This window comes from Rhinolophus ferrumequinum, chromosome 10, assembly GCF_004115265.2.
Source record: "Rhinolophus ferrumequinum isolate MPI-CBG mRhiFer1 chromosome 10, mRhiFer1_v1.p, whole genome shotgun sequence".
In the NCBI taxonomy this organism is placed as follows: Eukaryota; Metazoa; Chordata; class Mammalia; order Chiroptera; family Rhinolophidae; genus Rhinolophus; species Rhinolophus ferrumequinum.
In genome coordinates, this window is record NC_046293.1 from 43,161,132 (window position 1) to 43,178,318 (window position 17,187).

At 35.9% G+C, this 17,187-nt stretch overlaps 1 protein-coding gene across 2 annotated transcripts in view; it reads right to left on the reverse strand.

Moving 5' to 3' along the window:
- ABCD2 (ATP binding cassette subfamily D member 2) overlaps positions 1–17,187 on the reverse strand; it is a 109,928-nt gene that overhangs the window by 37,428 nt on the left and 55,313 nt on the right. The gene's annotated exons all lie outside the window — the stretch shown is intronic.

The window sequence follows — 17,187 nt, forward strand, 5'->3', positions numbered from 1 at the left end:
ATTTTGAGTTTTGAAAACCTGTATTTTATTTAGCTTGATTTCTGTAATCAAAAATAAAAGAAATGGAGGAATATTAAGGAATTACCCCAATATGCACCGATACTACCAGCTAGAGTTGGATCTTTAGCTACAATGCTCTATTGACTAAATGATTTTCATGACTTCAAGCCAAATATTTTCATTGTAAAGAGCTGATTTGATCCCAGTTTGTATGCAGTAAAGAAATACTAGGTCATTGTAACCTTTGGTGTTGCAAATTAAGTATGATAGTTTCTTTGAAGAAGGTGTTACCAGTTAAGTCAAGGAGCTAATTTATTGAATCCTTAGGTAAGAGATAACCTCTTATCAGAGTCCTTAGTGTTTCATAATATCTTTTTTGTCTGCCCAGAAGTATTATTTATTGGTTTCAACAATCTTTTCTCAACAAGTAATCAGAAAAAGAAAACTACCATATTTAGCACAGAGATCACATTGCAAAGTTTCAATTATGAGGAATAAGGTAGAGGAAATGGGAAAACTTATATAAGATCTTCAGGCATAATTAAAGGGGTAGTAATAAAATTCTCATTGAATTACATAGGATGAGACTCAGACCCAATAATTACATAGTGTGTTTCAATAACACTGTACAATCACTAACTAGATAGTCCAAACATCTTCCCTATGAGGTAGGGTGAGTATTATCATCCTGTTTTGCCCATGTAGAAATAAAAATGCAGAGTGGGTCAATGATGTGGCCAAAATCATACAGGTGAGTCATGGTAAAGCAGAGATTAGATCCCACACCTCTGATTCTATTAGAACTTGCTATTCTTCTCTCCCAGTTTTTATACTAAAATATTGTTCTTTATGGTTTAGAATGATTGTCATTTCTGATTAAATGTTTTTATAAAAACCTTGCCACACCATGGTACTTCTAGCATGTTTCTTCTGGCTAGTTTAAAGAACTTGGCCATCTGTCATGATTCGGTAGCCATCTGTCTATTTTCTGATAAGTATGGAGGGAAATAAAGGAGATGACAGGAGAGGCATGGAGAAAACAATGAGATTTACACTACAGAATATGAATACTTACATAAATGTGTGTGTGAGTGTGTATGTGTGCACCTGTCCTAGATTGTGAAAACACACATACATACACTCACGTTCCCTGGGACACCCACAGTCACTTAGAATGTACTAATGACCATTTTAAACTGAAATTATTGAGAACTGAAATAGAGGCGTGCCAAAATATTGGTAGAAATTAACTAGATATGAGCTCACAGCTACCTTAGCTTAAACTAAATACACCAGAAAAACAATTTTGGTTTTGGTTGCATTGTTGATATTATCCTTTAGCCCCAAAATATCTTTCTGATAATAATACCTATCTGGAGAAGGCAGCATTGTATATTTTAAGAGCACTGGTTTTAGAGTCCGAAGACCCAGTCTTTAAGGCCTCGCTCTACCATGTAATCTTTGGAAAACCCATTAACTACTCATTTCCTCAGATGTAAAATGAAGCAGATTAGGGCCCCTAACATGGTATAGTCAGCCAAAGACTCTACACAGGATCAGTACTGATATGTCACATGGTTGGCAGGCACCACGAAACAGAAAGTGAGTCTTCACCAGACATCGAATCTACAGGTGCTTTGATCCTGGACTTCCCAGCCTCCAGAAATGTGAGAAATACATTTCTATTGTTTATACGTCACCCAGTCTATAGTATTTTTGATATAGCAGCCCAAACAGACAGCATTTAACATAAAATTAAACATATAAACTTTCTTAAACTGTTGTGCTACTACTATGTAGCTTTTATGAGAATATTTGTGATCTGATGCAGTCAAACAAATCTTTTTTGTTTCAACTGATGAGGAAAAATTAATCTAAATAGAGATTTATATCAAAAGTAATTTTTAAATATGAAGCAATTTTGGTAAATATTAATGTAACTCTCAGTGAAGACTAGAACAATTTTCTGGATAATTGTGGCAAAAGCACTGCATTTGAGGTGCATTGGTTATCTGACTTTTCCTTTGAATTAGTAGAAGTTGCAAAATTATTTCTCATCTTTCATACAGCTATGCCTTTGGAAGCCTAGCTAACAATTCTTGAAAATAACTAAAACACAATTTTGAAAGTTACACTATTTGACACCTCTCAATATATATAAATAACATTGTTATTTCATTATGTTATTATTTTCATATTGTAAAGGCTTACAGTGTGAAGTTACAGATTAAATAACCTACAGCTGTTTATATGAAGAATTTACATGATGTGATTATTCCTTAGAATATTCTGAGGTTTATGTTCAGAGTCTTAGAAATATACTCTTTTGCTTACAGGAATTAGAAGCAAAACTGTGTGAAATCCTTTTGAACATCTAAATCACCACACTTCATTCTTCTGACCCTTTCCTTGTCAAAAAGTACACTGTAGAACTCAAAAAACAATTTAATTCAAATTTTTAGAAACTACGCCTCATAAATTTCTTTCCTAAGAGCTATTTCTGTTTATATCTCTTTTCCCTTTTGATTCCATGTCTACATTTAAAAAAAATTTACATGTAATTTTTTAATTAGCATTCATTTACTACACATTAGGGAATAAACCAAAGGTGAAATGTGCATTAGTCCATAATTTCAAGGAGCTGACCACATAGAGGCTGAATCTATGCAAAAAACAAGCAGTTATTGATTAGCTCCTGTTTCATCTGGAGAAACAATAATGAACAAGGTAGACCCTTCCCTGATGGACTTTACATTCTATTGAAGGATTCAGGCAGTAAATGTGTATATGAATAAAGAAAACAATTATAGCTTACAATAATTGCTCAGGGGGAAATAAACAGGGTACTACAAAAGAAATAAAGGAGCAGGTGTTTCAGATGATATAATTAAGGCATGATGCTGTGTCCTGGGGGACACAGACCCAAAGATGAAAAAGACATAGCTCTGATCTCCAGAAGTTGATTACCTAGTGAAAAGCATAAGATAAATATATAAGTAACTACGTGTGACTGAATCAAATAAAAGCCACAGAAGAGATTCATGTAATGTAGACATGAACAATCACTAAATAATTTGGAATGAAGTTATTCAGGAAGCATTTATGGAGAAAGTACTGTTTGAGTTGGGTTTTGATGGATGGATATGCTTTTTGCTAACTGATAGAATAATGAGTTAAAAAAACAATATGACAAAAGGCAAAGAAGGCTGAAATTACACTCCAAATCCGGGAAATGGTGACTAGTCTAATATGATACAAGCAAAGAATGAAGGCATATGGAGATATTAAAAAGGAGATGACATAGTAAATGGAATCTAAACCACATTAGAACAGAAAGCAATTTTTATTTATGTAATTAAGAAGTAATAGCTCTACCCAATTTTGAGAAGAAAAAGTTTAGTACAATCGTTGATGCTTTTTTCTATGTTGATATATCTCTTATGAAGATTAAGAACCTCCTTAAAACCCATTATTTATCCAGATTCTGTCCATGGAACTGTGAGTCCTTCCAAATCCCTTTCCAAGGAACAGAAGGAAAATGAATTTTCTTAATAATAAATTTGTTAGGCAGAGTACGAAATAGAAGAGGACACTAATGATTAATAGTGAAACTGGTACATAAAATCTATACATTTTACAGTATTTAAAAAGTTATCCTTAGATTTGGTGAAGTTCCTTGTGAAAAGGATGACATCTCAGCTATTCTATGGATAATCAAAGTGTAGGAGTTATTGAGTTCATGCTAAACTAGACTTTCCCAGAAGACAGAAAAAGAGGAGCAATTTATTTTGTGGGTTTCAAGTATGGCAGAAAGGTCAACATGAGGAAGTTTCCAAACAGTTGAATGCAGCCAATTGTATTTTTAAACAGTAGCTAGTTAATGAAGGAATTTTTTAATCCAAGCTCCACAAATGGGCTTCCGGTATCAGTAGAACCCTTTAAATCATAAAGAATATTGAATGTACATCTACATTCCTTTTTAAAATCAGATTATTAAGGGGAGTTGGTGTTTCTTAACTAGGGCTACTGTTTCTTAACTTGGACTACATAACTAGGGCTACTGTTGTTGATATTTTGGATGGGACGATACTTCTTTGGAGGGACTATTCCAAGATTTGAAGGATGTACAGCATCCTTGGAAGCTTGTCCATTAAATGCCAGTAGTGAACCCTTTGTCTCTGTGACAACCCGAAACAATCCCCATATTCCCAAACACCCCCTAGAAGTCCTCAGGTTGAAAATCACTAGATATTACATAATCCCAAGGAAGATTAAGACACATTGCTTTCCAAAGCTTTAATTGCTTTGTGTTTGGAAGTGTTTCTTGCTTATGAGATGATCTTCTTACAGAGAATTGACAGATAGGACTGGAATCCTCAATTAAATAGATTAACAGGTATTGTAGGGGAGTATCTGAGAAAGAGAAGTGGAAGAGTAGAGAGAAGGCGGAGGTCAGAATGAGATGTATGAATTTAAGTTCAGAAGTTCAAGGCACGTCAGATGATGACAGGTTCATCTTGGCCATGGAGGTGGATGGCTTATGTGGGTGGAGGTGAATATCATTAGGGATGAAGAGGTCAAGGAACAAAGCGACCATATTGTTGGATGAGTTATTCACACATACATTGCAAAAGCTCAGCTTGATATCAGGACTTGGAATGATGGGCAAACTTCATTACCTAACTAGGTTAGGTAATAGAGTTTTAAACAGGGAACCTGACCTTTGACATTTGAAAAGATATTTGACATCTCTAAGCGTCAGAAAAAAAGCAAATCAGAAAATAATAGGACATTATTTTTCACCAGTCTGATAAACATTAAAGGATTGATGACACTTCAGCACTGCGGACTGAGTAAGCAAACAGATATTCTTATATTTCCCTGAACGGAAGGCTACTATCTTTTTGGTTAGAGATTTGGAAACAGTATCGATTAAGTCTTCCATCCCACTTTTGAGAAGCTATTCTGTAGGAACATAGTTACCATATAGATGGCAAAATGCACAAATCTGTTTATTGCGGTATTCTTGGTAGTGTTAAAGACACTGGGAACAAAGTATCTATTAATATAGGGATGGTGCATCTTTAGTATGGAATGACATGCTGCTATTAAAACGATCAATTTAGAAATGAGCAAATATCTATAATACATAAATTTTTAAAGTATTAAAAATCGACATAAGGAACATCCAAACCTGTAGAGAATTTGTATGGGCTTATATGAGCCAAACTGATGACATGCTGGGAAGCTAGATCTCAAATGCTCCAGAGAATGACAGTTCTGAAGTTCCTTTTATAGACTTGGAATAAACAAGGGAACTAAGGAAGAGTACAGGAAGGTGGGATAGTTAAGAAGATTATGTGCTCCCTTGAGTGTGGTTGTGTCTTTGAGGGGTCTGGAAAAGAGGATGACTTCTGGCATTTCAAAGGTGTGCTAACCTAGATGCACAAGAACAACGGACAGGGCTTGCTCACGGCAAAGATAAACCTTCTATAAACCTGGGGCGCGACTACCCACCATGACCTGCCCAGTTAGGAATTTATGAGCAGATCACCCCGTGAAGTTACTTTTGGTCAGATTTGTTACAGAGCCCCATTTTTGCCCACAAAAGTTACAGAAATATATGGAATATACAATAAAAATGAATAAAAATCCTATATATGTTAGAGAAAGGTGTGGAGATTACTCAACGATTTGTTCCCATGGGATATAACATGGGATAGGATTGAACGGAGAAGACAGAGATCATGACTTGCCTTCCTTATATTATATACTTTGACTTTTTGACTTGCTAAAACTATGATTACTTTTACCACTGAAAATCAAACTACTATGATAAGCTAAACAATTTCCACAAAAGAAATTACAGTCTTATGAAGTAACAGCATCAAGAGGCAGAAAAATTGATGGGCCTTTGAAGATCAATAAGTAATCTATTGAGGGCATTGTCTAAGCAAAGAACTCCAAGAATTTCTCTCATGGCTCATAATATTTTTAAGAAAATGAACCAACCTATTCTTGTTTCTAAGTCAGATATTCAGGCAAAGGTGTTATTATAGCAAGAGCTACCTTACAGGAAAAGCATTTGACAAGGAAAAGATCTTTATATGTGTTAGAGGTTCATTCAAACATTTTTAAAGAATTAATTTAAAAAGTAGTAATCTCTTGTTTTGTAACAATTACAAACAGTATTTAGAATGTAACAGGCCCTCCCTGCCACATTTTTTGTTTCATTGCCTGAGACATTTCCTTAAAACTCTTCACAGTGTGTCCATATTGCCTGGAACCAGTATAGTATTTTACCAAATGCAGCCCATCCCTAGCCTTTGGCTATAGATATAGTATCACAAGTCATGGGGGAAAAAAAAAGGAAAACTGAGAAGCATCAGGCACATGTGAGAGATGAAGGTATTATCTCTCTTAACGCAAGGTGATGAGGAATTGCTGTGCGTGAATACTGTTTTGCAGAACTGAGATATAGAAACTACTTCTTTAGCCCAAATTGTCATCGCATTGCTGTTTTTTTCCTCCCTCCACCCATTTGCTAACGCATCATGGTTAGAATTATGAACCTGGGCGTCATCAGTGAACTCCACCCCTTACTTCCAGTTCCACAAGAAGCATAAGTAGGTAAACAGGTGTGTGGTAGGGTGGTGGCCCTGGGACATCCATCTGTCATACCCCTGCTCGTCTAGTTGTTGAGCCAACAGGAAGTTGCAACCCTATAAAGAATAAAGGAAAACTTCCATCTATGTAACTAATCTGCAATGTTTCCAACTTCATTTGATATTTGAGGGCATGGACTTTGGAATAAAATTCCAAACTGTGGAATACAAATTTCAAATTGTATGATTCGGGCATCTTATTTCATACTCTGAGCCTCAAATTCTTGACCTGTAAAGTAGAGATTGTACCCTCTTCATAGAGTTTTTGTGAAGATTAATTGAGAAAATACATGAGAAGTTTATAGTACAATGTCTGCTAAGAAAATATTGACTCTTCATCTTCTTCTCATCTACCTATTTCACACTGCCTAACCCTGACCTCTCATTTAATTTCCCTCTCCTTCTGTAGTTCACTTACTTTTAGTCCTCTCTGGCCTGTTTTCTAAACGAATGTTTTTTTTCTTCTGGAACAATTACAATTTTTTTTTTCTTCCTTAATATTGTGCACCTTTTAAATTTTAGCCACTAGAGGGCTACATAATAAGATAAAATTCCCCTCACACTGACCATGTTGGAAATCAGAGGATAAAAATTAAATAATCTACTCTTCAAAAAATTGAAGAAGAGACAATAATCCCTAACTGATTTTATGAGGCCAACATTACCCTGATACCAAAACCTGGTAAGGACAACACAAAAAAAGAAAACTACAGACCAATATCTCTGATGAATACAGAGCAAAAATCCTAAACAAAATTCTAGCAAATGGAACACAACAATACATTAAAAAGATTATTCATCACGACCAAGTGGGGTTCATCCCAGGGGCACAAGGATGGTTCAAAATACGCATATCCATCAATGTGATACATCACATAAACAAAATAAAGGACTAAAATCATATGATTATGTCAATTGATGCAGAAAAAGCATTTGACAAGATACAACATCCCATTTATGATTAAAACACTTAATAAAATAGGTATAGAAGGAAAATACCTTAACAGAATAAAGGCTATATACGACAAACCTCAGCTAGTCTCATAATTAACGGTGAAAAACTGAAGCCATTTACTCTATGCTCAGGAACACGACAGGGCTGTCCCCTATCACTCTGCTTTTCAACATAGTGTTGGAAGTCCTCGCCAGAGCAATCAGGCGAGACAAAGAAATAAAAGGCATCCAAATTGAAAATGAAGAAGTTAAATTGTCACCCTTTGCAGATGACATGATGCTATATATATAGAAAACCCTAAAGACTCCACCAAAAAGCTATCAGAAACAATCAATAAATACAGTAAAGTTGCCAGCTACAAAATCAACATACAAAAGTCCATTGTATTTCTATATACTAACAATAAAATCTCAGAAAAAGAAATTAAAAAAACAATTCCTTTTGCAATTGCAACAAAAAGAATACAATACCTAGGAATGAACTTAAAACCAAGGATGTGAAAGACCTATATGCTGAAAACTATAAGACATTTTCAAAAGAAACTGAAGAAGACACAAAGAAATGGAAAGACATTCCGTGCTCATGGATTGGAAGAATCAACATAGTTAAAATGGCCGTATTACCGAAAGCAATGTACAGATTTAATGTAATCCCCATCAAAATCCCAATGGCATTTTTTAAAGCAATAGAACAAAAAATCACAAAAGACCCTGAATAGCCAAAGCAAAAAAGCCTAAGAAAAAAGAACAGTGCTGGAGGTATTACTCTCCCTGACTTTAGCTTGTTCTACAGGGCAACAATAATCAAAACAGCATGGTGTTGGCAGAAAAACAGACACATAGACCAATAGAATAGAATTGAGAACACAGAAATAAACCCACATAAATATGGACAGATAATTTTTGACAAAGAAGCCAAAAACATACAATGGAGAAAAGACAGCCTCTTCAATAAATGGTGCTGGGAGAATTGGAAAGCCACGTGCAAAAGAATGAAACTGGACTGCTATCTGTCACCATGTACCAAAATTAGTTCAAAAGGATGAAAGACTTAAGCATAAGACCTGAAACAATAAACTGCATAGAAGAAAACATAGGTAATAAACTTACGGACCTTGGGTTCAAAGAGTATTTTATGAATTTGATTCCAAAGGCAACGAAAGTAAAAGCTAAAATAAATGAATGGGACTATATCAAATTTAAAAGTTTCCACATAGCAAAAGAAACCATCAACAAAATAAAGGGGCAACCAACTGAATGGGAGAAGATTTTTGCAAACAACGCCACTGATAAGGGGCTAAAATTCAAAATATACAAGGAACTCACACAACTCAACAACAACAACATAAAAAACAACCCAACTGAAAAGTGGGCAGAGGACCTGAAGAGACATTTCTCCAAAAAGCACATACAAATGGCCAATAGACATATGAAAAAATGCTCAACATCACTAATCATCAGAGAAATGCAAATAAAAACCACAGTGAGATATCACCTCACCCCAGTTAGAATGGCTATCATCAACTAGACAAATAGTAACAAGTGTTGGAGAGACTGTGGAGAGAAAGGCACCCTCATACACAGATTGGTGCAGCCACTATGGAAGGCAGTGTGGAGGTTCCTCAAAAAATTATGAATAGAATTACCGTATGACCCAGCAATCCCTCTCCTGGGTATCTACCTAAAAAGTCTTAAAACATTTATCCATAAAGACTAGTGGGCTCCAATGTTCATTGCAGCTTTATTACAATGGCCAAGACATGGAAACAACCAAAATGTCCTTTGATAAATGAATGGATAAAGAAGTTGTGGTATATATACACAATGGAATACTATACGGCAGTAAGAAAAGATGAAATAGGACCATTTGTGACAAAATGGATGGATCTTGAGATTATAATGCTAAGCGAAATAAGTCAGACAGAAAAAGTAGAGAACCATATGATTTAACTGATATGTGGTACATAAACCGAAAACAACAAAAGAACAAGACAAACAAATGAAGGAAAAAAACTCATAGACATAGACAATAGTTTAGGGGTTACCAGACGATAAGGGGGAGGAGGGCTCTAGAAGAGGATAAAAGGGGTCTAATATATGGTGATGGATGGAGAACTGACTCTGGGTGGTGAACACACAATGTGAGATATAGACAATGTATTACAGAATTGTACACCTGAAATCCATGTAACTTTACTAACAATTGTCACCCCAATAAACTTTAATTTAAAGAAAAAAATAATCTAGGGGAATTAAATAATCACAAAATGTGGAAGAAACATTAGAAAATATCTAATACAACACAATTTTAAATATGAGGGAACTCGATATTTAAACATATATGAACAAGTAATTTTATATTTTTTAAATCATTACCTCTATATATCTATAGTTAATAAATACATTTCATTTTCTCTTGAAAGTTTCCTTACTTTCAAACCATTTTCTGAAAGACAAAAAAAGAAGATATCAGGTCTCTCTGGATATGTGACTAGCATGGGTGGGCTGAGGAGACACACGTGCACACGTGGAGCATGAGGCACGTATAAAAATGTTTATAACCCTAAACTAGAAACAGAACAAGTGTTCATCATGAGTAGAATGAATAACTAACTAGTGGTGTACGTATACAATGGATTACTACACAAAAATGGGAATGGACAAACTGTGACTATGCACTACAACACGGCTGAATTTCATGCACTTAATGTTCAACGAAAGCCCGACACAGTAAGATACATGCAGTGTGATCCTATTTGCATAAAGTAATAGGAAGCCTAATCTAATATGTGGTGTAAGAAGTCAAGATAGTGGTTATACTGGGAGTAGGGGAAATGGCACTAGTTATTAGAAGGGGGCGTTAGGTGGGCTTTTGCAGTGGCGGCAATGCCCTCTTTATTAACCTGTTTAAACAGGTGTTGGATTTGCATTAATGTATTGTGCTGTATCAGGTCTGACAATGAAGTTCGCAAACTTGTTGCAACGATGTTACTAACCATTTTTTGATATCAGAGGGATTCTTCATTATGAATTTGTAACAACTGGACAAATAGTTAACCAAGTTTACTATTTGGAAGTGCTGAGAAGGCTGCATGAAAAAGTTAGACGACCTGAACTTTTTGCCAACAATTCACGGCTCTTGCATCACAACAATGCACCAGCTCACACGGCACTGTCTGTGAGGGAGTTTTTAGCCAGTAAACAAATAACTGTATTGGAACACCCTACCTACTCACCTGATCTGGTCCCCAATGACTTCTTTCTTTACCCAAAGATAAACGAAATATTGAAAGGAAGACATTTTGATGACATTCAATGACAGCTCTGATGGCCATTCCAGAAAGAGTTCCAAAATTGCTTTGAAGGGTGGACTAGGCACTGGTGTCGGTGCGTAGCTTCCCAAGGGGAGTACTTCGAAGGTGACCATAATGATATTCAGCAATGAGGTATGTGGCACTGTTTCTAGGATGAGTTCGCGAACTTAATTGACCAAACTTATATATTTAGTTTTATGCAGTTTTCAGTATATGTGTAATATCACACCGAAGAACATTTTTAAGCGTTTTCTTTTTTTAAGAATACATTGGTAGAATCTCACTGACTGTATACAGTGAGATCAGTTAGGAAGTGATGGCAATATAGTCCAAGTGGGAGAAACCGATTTTCCCCTTGAGCTTTGCTAATGTGGTGAAGGTGGAAAGGAAACTTATTCGAGAGCTATTATTTAAGAGGCAAAAGGCACAGGATTTGGTGGTAAATTAGATATGGAGTGTGAAGAATGAGGGGGTGGTCAGGGTGACTCCTAGGAGCCACTGATTTAAGAAACAAAAGAAGCCGTCCTCTATGAGAAAGGACAAAGGATAAAACGGATGAAAATAAAGTTACATTTTCATGTTTGGTAGCAGAAAGGGTCAGTCAAAGACCAGCTGTGAGAAAGGAGGGAAGGAGGCTGGACTGTTCAGAGAGCAGTGAAAGTTCGAGAAAGTAGCTGTGGAGAGTGGGAGAGTGAATAGTACTGAAAACTATTTTGAAGTTGATGATCATGAATTTATAGTGAAGATGTACCCTGAAGAGTGACTTTCTCCAGCTGCACGCAGCTGCTCTTGTCCAGGCATGAAGAGAACGGGTGATTACGATCACACATGGTTGGAAGTTTGCCAAATGGGTGTGATCAGTATAGTTTGGGAGTAATATGATAGTTCAAAATAGATCATTAAGAGGTTGTGATAAATCCCAATTTTCTATCTTCATCATAAAGAAAGAGGATCTTCAATAAGCACCTGTTCTAGGGTTCCCTGGGAATATGCAAATTTACCAGAGAAAGTAAGATGACAGAAGCCAGCATGATGTAGGTTGTAAGTTTCCAGAATTACTTTACTCCTCTCCTTTTAAGCATACTTTCCATTGTCACTGCAACTATATCACACATTACCATTTCCTCTTCCTTCTTTTTATCTTTCTCTTCATTATTCTGTTTCTCAAAATCCCTTTCTCCACCTCATGTCCTCTTTCCCTTTGCATTGTATGGGAAAAATAAAAATGCAGTGGACACACTATAATTGTATATGGACCAGGCACATTGGGACCAGAGAAAGTAAATTGAGAGGAAGAGTAGTGTTTCAGCTTTTTTGATATATCAGTTTATACATAATTTCAGGCTTTAGTAAACAATGGGACCCATTGCAAACATAGCAAGCCCATACAATTTCAGTGACATGCCACCTAGCATTTGGACACTTGGCAAAATTGCAAAGTAAGCAGTTTCATCTTTGGCATGTGTTTATCTCCCTTTCACTTTCTTCTGTTAATACCTCATTTATTTATTCATTCAGTCATTCAGTCATTTATTCCACATATATTGAGTGACTACTATGCATCAGACATGAGCTAGTTGTCTTTTAGCCACTCACACTTGTGGTCTCTCAACCCGAAAGGACCACTCGTCCCCGGTAAATTATACCTCCCTCTTCCATGACTCAATCAAAACCAACCATTTCCTAAAGGGTGGTGATTAGATTTTTATTTAAATAACCCATACCAATATATACACAGGTAGTAATAACTATAAAGATGTGGCAAGCTGTCTCCTACGCACTTTATAAATATGAATACATTTAATTCTCATAGCATGTTATGAATTAAGTACCCTTATTATCGCCACTTTAAAAATGAGAAACCTGAGGCACGGAGAGGTTAAGTAACATGCTGAGCAGGGAGGTGACAGAGGCAGGACTCAACCAAGAAGTCTTTCTCCAGAGCCTGGGCTCTTAGTCACTGCGCAACATACCCTATAGCTCAGGCTTGTGGTGAGGAGAGAAGAGGTTTTGCATTCTAACAGGCTCTGCTAAGGGTTGGGATTGACATTTGCTTTCTGCTTTGAAATGACTCTTATTCTTATCGTCAGGAGTCCAGTGGTCATCAGTGTAGGGTTGTTCTGTGGGTATTGAATTTTCCATAAACATTACAGAAAGTAAAAGTCTATTCATGACCCTGATTTGAAGAAACACCTCTTTATGGTCACTGGGATCGATGAAAATGAGGGTATAGTTCATATAGACAATAATTCATACCTATGACTCTCTGGGTCTATTCTGACTTCCAGGGTGTTGAGAACTACCCAGAGTAGCAGAAAGAGGAAGGATGTATACATGTAGGATCTTAGAGAGAGAGAGAAAACATGGAGCTAGGTTGTCCAGTTAGACACTTGATGTGATATGTAATGTCTACTGAATCAGTGAATTAGAAGAAATGATTTTGAAACATTTATCATCAGCATCCTGTTAGGAGGATTAAGACACATATGTTGTTACTTCTTAACTTTAGAGGCGGAGGGGGAAATCGATGGAGCACATAGCACGAGATGCTCAATTTTTGTTTCAGCAGAAAAGAAAATAAAAAAGTGCATTATTGTTTTACCTATCACTGTGCCTTGCATAACAAAGACATGAAGGAGAGAGTGCACTTTCTCTCTCTCTCCCTTGGTGATGTCATTCCTCCTCAAACTCATTTTCATTCTTTCACTCATGTATTTGTTCTTTTCTTCTATTTTTATTCATCCGTTCACTTATTCATTCATGCACCTATTGAACAAATGCTCTTTGAGTGTCCCCCACCTGCCATGCATTATTCTAGGTGCAGAATAATTTTCTGCGGTAAATAAGACACACAAGAATCCTGGCCCACAGAGTGTACAGTCTAAGGAGGGCAGTGGTAATAGGCAGAGAGAATCCACTAAAAAAATAAGTCAACATAAACGGAGAAATAACAAGTTACATAAATAAAACTGACTGATATGACAGGAACTGGTTGAGGGCTATTTTATTTGAATTGTCTGGGAAGATTGTGTGACCGATGAATACATGAATGAACAAATGGGGAAGACAGGTACACAAATAAAACGATAAAATGTAGCATGTCATATATGTAACAATAGCGTTTCAAATAAAGTACTCTGTAAGCATAAACAAAGAAAAAGGTATATATAACCAGGAGTCATTTAAAACATCCTGAAAGCTAGATAAGGTTTTAATAGAGAAGATGGTGAATGAAAGACATTCCTGACTGAGAAAATAAAATGAAAAGAGAGAAAGTAAAAGGGAACACTTGCCATCTCCAGCCAAGATGACGAGGAGCAGAGAAATGGAGGCAGGGTAAGGGGAGACAACGTTTTGAAAGCAAAGGAAACAGACTGGGGCCAGATCATGGTAGGCCTTGAACACCAAAATACAAGTTTTAATTAAAAAAAAAAAAAAATTCTTCAGGCAAAGAACTTGAATAGACACATCTCCAAAAAAGATATACAAATGGCCAACCAGCATATGAAAAGATGCTCAACATCACTAATCATCAGAGAAATGCAAATCAAAACCAAAATGCGATTATCAACTTACACTCATTAGGACGGCTACTGTCAAAAATAACAGAAAATATCAAGTGTTGGCAAGGATGTGGAGAAATTGGACCCCTTATGTACTGTTGGTGGGAATGCAATATAGTGCAACCACTATGGAAAACTATGGAGGCTCCTCAAAAAAAAAAAAAAATAGAACTACCATATGATCCAGCAATCCCACTTCTGGGTATACATCCAAAAGAACTGAAAGCTGGGTCTTGAAGGGATATTTGTACACCCACGTTTTAGCAGCAGTATTTATAATAGCTAGCCCGAAGTTCAAAGCAACCCATTCTATCAGTGGAAGAGTGGATAAACAAAATGTGGTCTATACATACAATGGAATATTATTCAGCCTTAAAAGGGAAGAAAATCCTGTCACATGCCACACACAACATGAGTAAATCTTGAAGACATTATGCTATGTGAAATAAGCCAGTCACAGAAAGACAAATTCTGTATGATTAGCCTTAGATGAGATAGCTAATGTGGTTACATTCAAAGAAACAGAAAGAATAGTGGTTACCAGTGGCTGGGGAAGGGAGAAAAGGGGAGTTGTCTAATGGATATCGAGTTTCAGATTTGTAAGATGAAAATATCCTGGAGATCGGCAACAACGTGAACGGACTTAACACTACTGAACCCATATACTTGAAAATGCTAAGATGGTCAATTTTATGTGTTTATCACAATAAAAATACTCTTCAGTTATTTGAGTCCTCTAAATTGTTATGCTCTTTTGGATTAAACTTTTAAGACGTGTGTGTATGTGTGAGTGTATGTTAGGTTTCGAGAGAAATGTGTATCTGCTTGGATCTACATTAACCTCATTTCTCTAAACCCCACCTACATGGATCTTGGAAACTTGTCTTATATTGAGCAACAAGCTAGCCTAAACAAGGGGACTTTGAAACGTGCCTTATCAGTCTTTATCACTTTTGAATTATTAATATTGGCGTGGTGCAAAAGGTCCCATTATAGTAGCTTCCCCATACGATGTCATCTGATAATAGGACCTCTTTTGCGCCACCCCCTTGTGAGTCCTAACACATTTTTCTAGTGTACACTTTTCTAGTTTTATATATTTGTGTAATGTCTAGGTCAGATACATTTTTATTAAGTTTAATATATTCAATATATGAAAATAAATTATCTGATATATAAAGTTGCCTCCTATTAAATGTGGATCAAACTAACTATAATCAAATGATATAGCCAAGTGAATATTAACGTTTAATATTGCATTACTTGATTACTGCATATTATATTTTATAGGTATTGAATCACATAAAAACACATAAGGTGAATACCAAAGCACCTTATCTTCTACATTAGGTCACAAGTACTGAGATAGAGCACATAATTTTAAATGTGTTTAAATTTGGAAGTCTTGTGTATTCACTTATAATTTTTGATTAAAAGTTTTTTTTTTTTTTTTTTTTGCTTTTTAGAAATTCCCTTCTACAGTTATCTGCATTTTGTGTTAACACAGGAGGGATACTTTTCATTGTACAAAACTGGCTCACTTTACGTGATCTGAACTTGAGAAGCTAATGTTTCTCAGGTTTCAAGACAAAATGCTAAATGTGTGGGAGCACCTACTGGTGAAGGATGATATAGTCCTATAGACTGCTTTTATTGGACCTTGTAATTCAGACCAAGTTGGAGAGCATGAGGATTATGAAGCCCTTACGTTTATAATTAAGCGAATCCTGTTGCCAGACAAGGGTTATCGCTGAAATATTGTAACAGAGTGGTCTTAGTCAGGAAATAGAAGAACTGAGAAGATACCACAAAACAAATATGCCATTTAGATGGGACCACAACTCTTAACAGGCATACAATTGTTTAATATTGATGTACTAAAATGTTTCATGGGGGCTGAGACCAGGTCTGTCTTGTTCACTTTTGAGAACCTAGCACAATAACTGGTATCTTGAATATGTCAATAATTATTTACTGAACGAATAAATGTTAACCAGTGTGGGCATTTCTTCCTCAAAAGGTGAAAATTTGCCCTTTGTTATCCTCCCACAGGACCACATCCATCATTTGTAATAAAAACAATGAAAAATGTATTTTGTGTAAAGTCTATACAAATTTCCTTTTCAGATGGGAAAATACATCTGTTTGGTTAATCAGAAACCTTGAACCAATTAAAAATATACTTACAACTTTAGAATTAAAAACAGTAATAATGAAAACTAACCTAAACTAATTAAAAGGAAGGTGATTGCGAGTTGCATAGGCTTTGTAATTAAATATTACTAGGTTCACATTTCAGCTCTATATCTTTGTAGCTGTGTGAGGTTGGATGAATTACTTAACCTTTCTGTCTTAACTTTCATCTCATTGTATATGTAATGCTTTGTGCCTACTTGGTAAATAATAAATGGTACCTATTGACTTTTTCTGTTACTGAGGGTACTCCTTTTCCTAATTTTCAATGGACTGTAAGCTTCTTGGGACAGGGATCATATTTTATTTATTCCTAGAACCTAGCACAGTGACTGGCATAGGTTGGTACTTAATAAGTAAGTGTGTTGAATTAATAAAGAAAATAAATATTTAAGCAACTCCTTGGTGACTATTGTGCATAGTACTTCACGAGGTTGTGCACCATACAACTTGTAACTGAGGTGTATGTAGACAGATACCCAAGAGTCATTTACAATT